The sequence below is a fragment of the Thamnophis sirtalis genome, unplaced genomic scaffold (assembly GCF_051295495.1).
Source record: "Thamnophis sirtalis isolate CommonGarterSnake01/CBP01778 unplaced genomic scaffold, rThaSir2_p1.2 scaffold_3, whole genome shotgun sequence".
In the NCBI taxonomy this organism is placed as follows: Eukaryota; Metazoa; Chordata; class Lepidosauria; order Squamata; family Natricidae; genus Thamnophis; species Thamnophis sirtalis.
In genome coordinates, this window is record NW_028261383.1 from 117,491,482 (window position 1) to 117,499,960 (window position 8,479).

The window sequence follows — 8,479 nt, forward strand, 5'->3', positions numbered from 1 at the left end:
TCTCAAAATGGTAAAAGTAGTTCCAATTTCATACATGGCATAACAGACTCTCTTGGCCAGCTGTGCTCAGAGAAGTATCACAAGAGAAACCATGCCAATATTCCAGGACAGAATCTTGGGAGCTAAGTATTCCAAGACAGGAATCAGATCAGCACTGTTCTTAAGACTTTTACTAGCACCCTATGGCCTGAACACAGTAGCAGTGGTGGGTTCTGGATCCGGGTCCTCCACATGAATGCACGCACACCACGCACACATCTTACCATCCAGTGACGTCTCTCCACGATGCTCTAGCTGCTTGGCGGAACATCGCACAGGCACTGTACGCACCATATGTGTGTTTGGAAGCGCTGAAGGGTTTAAAGACAGGTAAGGAATGTGGGTGGGCAGATGGGCTGTCCGGAGCACCATACCAGAATGGTACCCAGTGCTCTGGACAGGCTCCAGTATGCCTGTACCGGGGCATACCATCTGAAACCCACCACTGCACAGTAGGCACTGCTTAGATATCGCTTCTATCAGCAAGTTACCCCTGAGAAGACTTGCCAGATCTAGCTGCCCTTTGACACATACAAGCATCTCTACACCAAGAAGAGAGAGGAAGAGAAGGAGAGATAGTAGGAGAGGAAGAAGAAGTGTGGAGGAGAGGTAAGGGAAGAAGAAAGAGGTAAGGGAAGGTGGGTGGAAGGGAGAGAAAAAGAAGAAGAGGAGGGAGGAAGAGAAAGAAAGAGTAGGAGAGAAGGTAGGAAGGAGAAGAAAAAGGGTAGGAGTAGGGAAGAGGTAAGGGAAGGAAGAAGGGGATGGAGAGGAGGAAGGAAGGAAGTAGAGAAGGAAGGGAGGGAGAAAAGAAAAGAAAGAGAAAACAAGGTGGTGTCTTAGCAGGTGCGAAGGATGGTAAACAAAGCATTTTAAACTATACCTTATAACCTTTCAAATGGAATAATAATAAAAATGGCAAAGAAAAAGAATAATTATGTGAATGTATATCTATAACTGTATGTAAGAGAATAAATGACAGTAAAAATATAAAGCATAATATAGGTAAATAATATTTGGTCATAAGTAGCTAAGTTTAAATAAATAAAGAAATGTACATAAACATGGATAACGAATAAGGAGATTATGAATGAAAGATAGAAATGTATAGTAGGGAAAACACTAACTGCAAAGAAACCGATTCGGAACTGCGGTATGATATACGATGGAACTTATTGTTCCTATGTTGTTTTTAAGTTATGTGTTTGTTTTTGTTGATGTGCTTATGTGTTTAAAATAAAAATTTATAATGAAATAAAAAAGCATCTCTACAACACTTGTCTTGTGATGTTCTTCATCAACATGCCAGCAGTTTGGCAGTTTGTGTCTCACCGGCTCAAAGTTGACTCAGCCTTCCCTCCCTCCATGGTGGGTAAAATGAGGACCCAGATTGTTGGGGAAAATATGTTGACTCTGTAAACTGCTTAGAGAGGGCTGCATAAGTGCTATTGCTATTGCTCTTCTAACGGATCAAAAGAGGCTTCTAGTCTGGGTCAAAGTCTACTGGGTTCAGGACAAAAAAGGATACTGGTTTGTGCATCATTGCTATAACCTAGATTTAGATTATAGTGCTAGATTTAGCAGTGCTAGATTTACTTTGTGGGATGCTTCTTCCTGGTCCCTGTTCTCAACTGAAGAACACCTTTGACACAAAACCATGAGGTTAGCCCAGGAAAAGTTGTACAGAACTGATACTGAAGGTGGATTTTAAAATTCTAATCAACAAGATACTTTAAGCAAATTCTATTTACAAAGCTCTGTCTCTCCTATTTTTTGCCAACTCATAGTTTATTGTACCTGTTTAGAGTTCATAAGACAAAATAAACCTCCCACGCAAATGTTAGGCTTATACAATATTTCCCAATCTGTTCTTCTTCTTGGGCAGAGAAAGGTAACATCTTTGTGGATGTGAGTACACTTCTCTTTTTTATAGCCACTGAAGGCCACAATGGGTATAACAATGACATCCTCCTTTGAGAAAGGGTATTATGGGTATTAAATGTAGTAGAGGTTTTAACATGTATTTTGCTGTTGCTTTTTTTTTAAGATCACAAAATTATACCCCAGAATTTTGAGTGTTCTTGGAGCTACAAAAACAGACCTAGAATCTAGACATAAAAGGATGAGATTAGGAGATTTGTTTTTAATTTGAGATAAAGTGTGGTTTAATTCTAATTTGATGGTTTGCCACATTTGGTCAAAACAGATGACTGATTTAAAGCTAGGATAATTAGTCTGGTATCATTGAGGGGTTTGAACTATAACTTCCACAATCCTTTACCAGTGACCATGCCACTGACTGGAACGGATTTAAGTGGTTACAGATTTAAGACCCCGAGGAAGTGCCCAAACCAAATCCTTACAATATAAAATCTTAGTTTGTCATCATATCTGAATTAAGTAATATTCCATAGCCACTGAATAATGTACAAGGACACCATTATAGTTGAGCAATGTTTAGACAAATATTGAGACAGACTAGCACATCCTTCTCTCACCAGGTACCTGCCAGATATGCTAGAATCCAGATCTCATCTCCTTGGTCAGATTAATGGGAGCTGTGGTTCAGCACATCTGGACAGCATCAAGTTGGTAAAGGAGGGTTAGAAGAATATAGGATTGGTGGATATCGATGAAAGACATTAATGGGCAGGTGAGTTCCTATGAAGGAAAGGAAAAAGAACACAGTTAGCCAAAGGTAGGGAAGAATCAGGCTCCATAAAGATCTCTGCTGTTACATCAATTCATATCCAGGCTTTTTTTTTGTTTGAGGGAGAGGCAGTCTTTTCTGAAAATGGGCCCTATAAGAAAACCTTCTGTAAAAGAATTGTTTGCTTCTAATGTTAAATAGCAACAGAATGGCCTGATCTACAACAGAACTGCAGTAGGGAAAAAGATCGATTTACATCACAGAAAACTGCATCAACAAACACTGTATTTCAAGTGTTTAAATGTGATCTATACAAAAACGTGTTAAAATGATGAGCAGAAAATTTGAAGAGATTCTAATTTAATTTTTCAGTGGCGTAATAACTAGAGAAATGCAATGTGCATTTGATTTTTTTTTAAACAAAAATCAATGCAGGAATATCTAAAACAGAACTCCAGTGGGTGCATAGGAATTTTAGTAATTGTAATAATTGCTATGCACCCACTGGAGATTCCATTTCAAATATACTGCTGTGCTGATTTTTGTTTTTAAAAAACTTAATGCTTCAGAAAAATGCACAATGCATTTCTCTAGTTATTATGGCATTACAACATTAAATTAGAATCTCTTCAAATTTCCTGCTCATCATTTTAACACATTTATGTACAGATCACATTTAAACATTTAAAATAGTGTTTGTTCATGCAGTTCTCCATGATGTAAATTAATCTTATATATTTCCAAGATATATGATGTTTCCAAATCCAAAATGATTCCCTACATCTTGGAACCCTAAAACTGTTTTTTTTCCCCTGCGTGCTTGTAGGGTCAATCAATGCTCAATATCTGGGTTTGGTATACATTTAATTGATGTAATATATATTTCATGGACTAAGAATGCAGATGATTTTTAATATATTTACATACTTGTGACATAATTCACAATTTTAAAAAAATGTGCAGCAGAAGACATTTTAGGGTGGAATACCTATATGGTACAATAATGTGAATGTTGTGTAGTTAACATTCAAAGTGGTTAATGAAGATATATAACATATGTATGAATAAACATGACTGAAACAGATTAGAAATAAATTTAGTCTTATAATTGTCTTTTGAAACTTAGAAGTTAAGTTGTTGGCACAAAGAGATGAAAAGTTTTCTTTGCTTTCATTTAAAATAAGTAAGAGCTTGCCTCTTGAATCCTTAATGAGCCTTACTGGCTGTTGGCCTTTTAATGTTTATTTCACTTGGACTTTTAAAAAGTGCTTACTGCGCACTCCAGTCAGCACTAAAGAACAAATGCATTTTTGTATTGTTTTAGCCAAAGTGATAACATATTCCCTTAAGTACAAGAAAAACAATAAAAGGCTAAGATGCAGCTCATTGAAATATACCCTAACAGCTAAAAGTTGGGTTCTGTGCAGGAATTAACCACTATTTGTTTTAAATGATTGATTTTCCCAATACTTTTTCTTGGCTTTCTACTACATACTAATACAGAACTTCCAAGAAAAAACAGTTTCTGATAAAATTCAACTTAAAATCACGAGTTAGTTTTCATTCCATTAATAGGCAATTTTTTTCATAGTTGCTTGAAGAACGTTTTCATATTTTATACAGAAAGTGGTTTTTGTCTTCCAATTCAGAAATCATATTGACAATTTCCTATTCTCTTGATCATCTTCATTCAAGCTATAACATAATCTTCTTCTTTCAGGAAACCCTCCAGAAATGTTGAACCAATGATATTCTGTGGAGAATTTGGGAGTAGAAATGCAACATTTCTGGAAGGCCTCAAGTGGGAGAAGAATGTGATATCCCATTCTATTACTAAAAATTATGCCATTGGCCATTTTACCTCTGCATTTACACTTAATGGAGTGTCTGGATTATCCAAAGCAAAAAGATGTGTGATGTTGAGTTGAACAACTTTAACATTCTGATTTTACTCCATTAACAATCAGTCAGTTGTGGCCATCATATTTTTATTGATTTCTTTTTTATTCTGTCCATTTTATCCATTAGCTTTATTGACTTTTCTCACTGTGTTTTATTGGACACATTTTAGTGCTGTTAACCATCTTAGACTGAAAGATGAGAGTTCAGGTTTAACCAAAAAGGAAATAAAAGAACAGAACATAATGCAGTTACTGCAGCAAAAGCACTTTCTCAATTTGTTTACAATATAATGCATTGTCATGTACATATAGTTTGATTTTCACTTAAGATAGTACTGTTTAACAATTCTATTGAAATCAATTTTATGCGTGTATGTGTGTATAGGAAATATAGAATTCCCATAAAGCACATAAAATACACAAAGCACAATAAAAATGCTTTATGTATTTAGGATGTAGAAATTTAGAAAGCATAAAGTATGACATTTTGTTGCTAAACTAAATCAAGATTTCCATTAGCTCTGAAATAAAGCTCCGTTATACTTATTTTGCCTAAATTTTCATTGTCAGTATAACTGCTGTGGTTACAAGTTCAGGATAAAATGGCAGTGCTTTGTTACATAATGTTCTCAATTTTTCTTCCAAGTCAAAACATGCCTCTTTTCTTTGCTTCAGTTGAGAATTATTTGTGACCTGTATTCCAAATTTGATTCTGTTCTTGAATTTTGTATTTTGAATTCCATTCAGAATAATTTTTTTGTTCTGAATTCTTTAATAAATTCTATATACATCTTTTACTAAGAGACTCAGCATAGTTTCCCCTTCATTTCATAGGATATTAGTGGTCCCCTATTGTTTATAAAAAAAAAATGTCAAATGCAAAATGTAATGCATGGATGAAGGCAAACAGCTGAAATTGTATCCCAACAAACTGGAGGTCTTGTTAATGGATGGCTTTTGGACCTGGGAAGGGGATAAATGATCTGTCAAGGAAGCAGTGCACCCCATCTGAAAGGACAAGTACATATTTTGTGAGTACTCTTCTTTCTCACTGGGAGCTCAAGTAACCTTGGTGAACAAGAATTTTTCTCCTGGCCTACCAGCCATGGCAATTCCTTGACAGAAGGAATCTGTCACAGTAGTTCATACAGTGGTAACTTCCCATTTAAACTTTCTTGAGGTTTTTATTTTCCCTTCCAAGCACAAAGCCTACTTGGTACCTTGAGGCTGAATGGACCTGAAAAACATTAGCTCTTTCCTTGCTTGCCTCAGGAAACCTGAGTTTCAGATTTGTAAGAAATTCTATTAGACTATACAAATTAGATCCATTCTATGCAAGGCTATGATGCCTTTATTTGTTCAGTAGGAATTTGGGTGACTTGATTGCAATGACATTAATCATTAGAGCAGTTATTTGATTTATTTTTACCTTGCTTCAAAATTATATTTGTCACAATAGCCTACATAAACTATAAAATATTAGTGCTTTTGCATGCTTCAAAAACGATTCAGAAAAAATCAACTCATTAAAGTTAATGTGACTATTAAAGTAGCTGTATCTCTTTTTTCACATTTGTGTGAAAGCTGCTTTAGCAAATTGCTCTGTTCATGCAAATTCCAAAATCACCTCTCTCAAGTCATTTCTGAAGTGTGCACAGCCCCATGAAATATTATTCAGACATCAGCGCATCAATACGTAATATAGATGTTAACAAAAATGCATACACTCATCTGCCACTCACATTTCATCTTAAAATCGTTAAAATGGCAACAAGTAGAAGCAAATATCCCGAAACAAATATATTTTTACGAATAGTACTTGATATAAATCCTGACAAAGTAAATTAGAAGGCCAAGGTTGAACTGATACATAGAATTTAAAATAATGGTTGGTATGCACATAGATATGGGGAGACTTCTGGGGACATTTTTCAAGGATACAGTGCTACCATAGAGAAAAACTGAGCTGTAATCCCTACCCACTAACCTCTACAGAAATATTGCTTAAAGAAGGACCCTCCAAAATTACCTATTAATGTGGGTAGGTTACATTTTAGTATTATTTATTTATTTGTCAAACATGTACAATATAAGTAAAATTATGAACATAAACATGAACAAAGAAAATGAATACAAATAAATGAGGATAGTAGGACAGGGACGGTAGGCACGCTGGTGCGCTTATGCACACCCCCTTTATGGACTTCTTAAGAATGGGGTGAGATCCACGGTAGCCAGTTTAAGATTGAAGCTGTGAGGGTTTGAGGCTGTAAAAATGGAGTCAGGTAGAGCATTCCAGGTGTTGACCACTCTGTTGCTGAAGTCATATTTTCTGCAATCAGGTTTGAAGTGGTTTACCTTCAGTTTGTATCGATTGTTTGATCGTGTATTATTGTGGTTGAAACCGAAGAAGTCATTGACAGGTAAGATGTTATAGCAGACAATTTTGTGTACTCTGCTTAGATCGAACCTCAGGTGGCACATTTCCAGATTGATCGAGCCCAAAATTTCAAGCCTGGTGGCATAGGTAATTCCATTGTGAGTAGAGAAATATCTCTGAACCCGCTCAATCGTGTTAATATCCAATATACAGTGTGGTGTATATAATGTGTTCTTAAGATATTAGAAGCCTATGGATCACTTTTAATGCAAGTGGTTATTAGCTGATTTTTCTGTATTTATTCATTGGTCTTTCTATGAAGACCTCAAAAACAGGACCTCATAATATCCATTTCAGTACTCAAGTAGGTTTCTACCTAGAGATGAGTAATGCTAGCACTGAAGCAAAGGGTCTCTCTCAGCATGGAAAGGAATTTCTTGTCAAACTACCACAATCTCAGAAATATGACAGATGGTATATCAGCACAGGTGGTGAAGAACACTCTGTGCAAACACCACTATGCATGAATCCAAAATAAGGGATGACTTTGAGGGCATTCCTGAGCTGCAAATCTGACTTTTAAATTAAAGTGCAAAGCAGGTGCATCACTAAAGAAATACATTGCTCATGCAAACAGGAGGTCTTGTTAGCACTTCCTCATAGAATGACACTTACTATATACGGAAATGAACTCAATATACATGAATAAGAAATTTTTCATGACAGATCCTTGCCTATCTAATAGATGCCTGCAAAGTACTTTTGTAAAGACTGTTTAATATTTCTCCTTTTTCTTCTCTATCTTCTTCTTTTTTGGCAGAGGTGAGGACTCCCAGGTTCCCAATCTGACCAAGAAATTGCTTTTTCACAAGAGGACAATTTTCAGCAGCCCCTATCATTTGGGCATGTTGTTGGACACTTTGCAATTTAAGACCTCGACCTTATTTGGGCTACAATAAATGCTTTTTTGTTAGAATGCTAATGGAAAAATTGTCCTCTGCTCCACCTGCTTGCAATATTGTCTTCTAAGCAAATAAAATGTATTAACCTGATTGCCAGCCTGCTTCTTTTTATCAAACTAGATTTGAATGATTTCGGGACAATTACAAAGATACTGGGGAGGATCAGGATATTACTAAAACAACTGATTGCTTGTTATATACATAACTGAAGTATATAGCTATCATATACTGTACTTGATCAATTACATAAATATTTTCTTTTACATATTTCTAACCTTAATTTATTTGTTGCTGTCACACTGTGGCTGTTAGTTTTGAATAAATAGCTGATATTAATCACCAGAGAGCCATTATGTACTACCACCATGATACTCGATCAATGCCAGAATGGTGCTTGTCACTGGAGGAATATTCGTAGAGGAATTGAATTTTGCCAGGATGGTAGGGATGTGTGTAAAGCCAAGGCGGAAAAAAAGGGAATGCATATTGTATCTCTGCTGACAAACATTACACACAGAACATGCTTTATCAAAAAACTTCTGTCCCGTAA

At 35.9% G+C, this 8,479-nt stretch overlaps 1 long non-coding RNA gene across 1 annotated transcript; it reads left to right on the forward strand.

The window, feature by feature from the left end:
- The first annotated feature begins 247 nt into the window (after positions 1 to 247).
- On the forward strand, positions 248 to 8,018 carry LOC148048135 (uncharacterized). Its single transcript, XR_015695797.1, has 3 exons — positions 248 to 369; positions 496 to 648; positions 7,788 to 8,018. It is a non-coding gene; the product is annotated as an uncharacterized LOC148048135 (long non-coding RNA).
- The last annotated feature ends 461 nt before the right edge of the window (positions 8,019 to 8,479 follow it).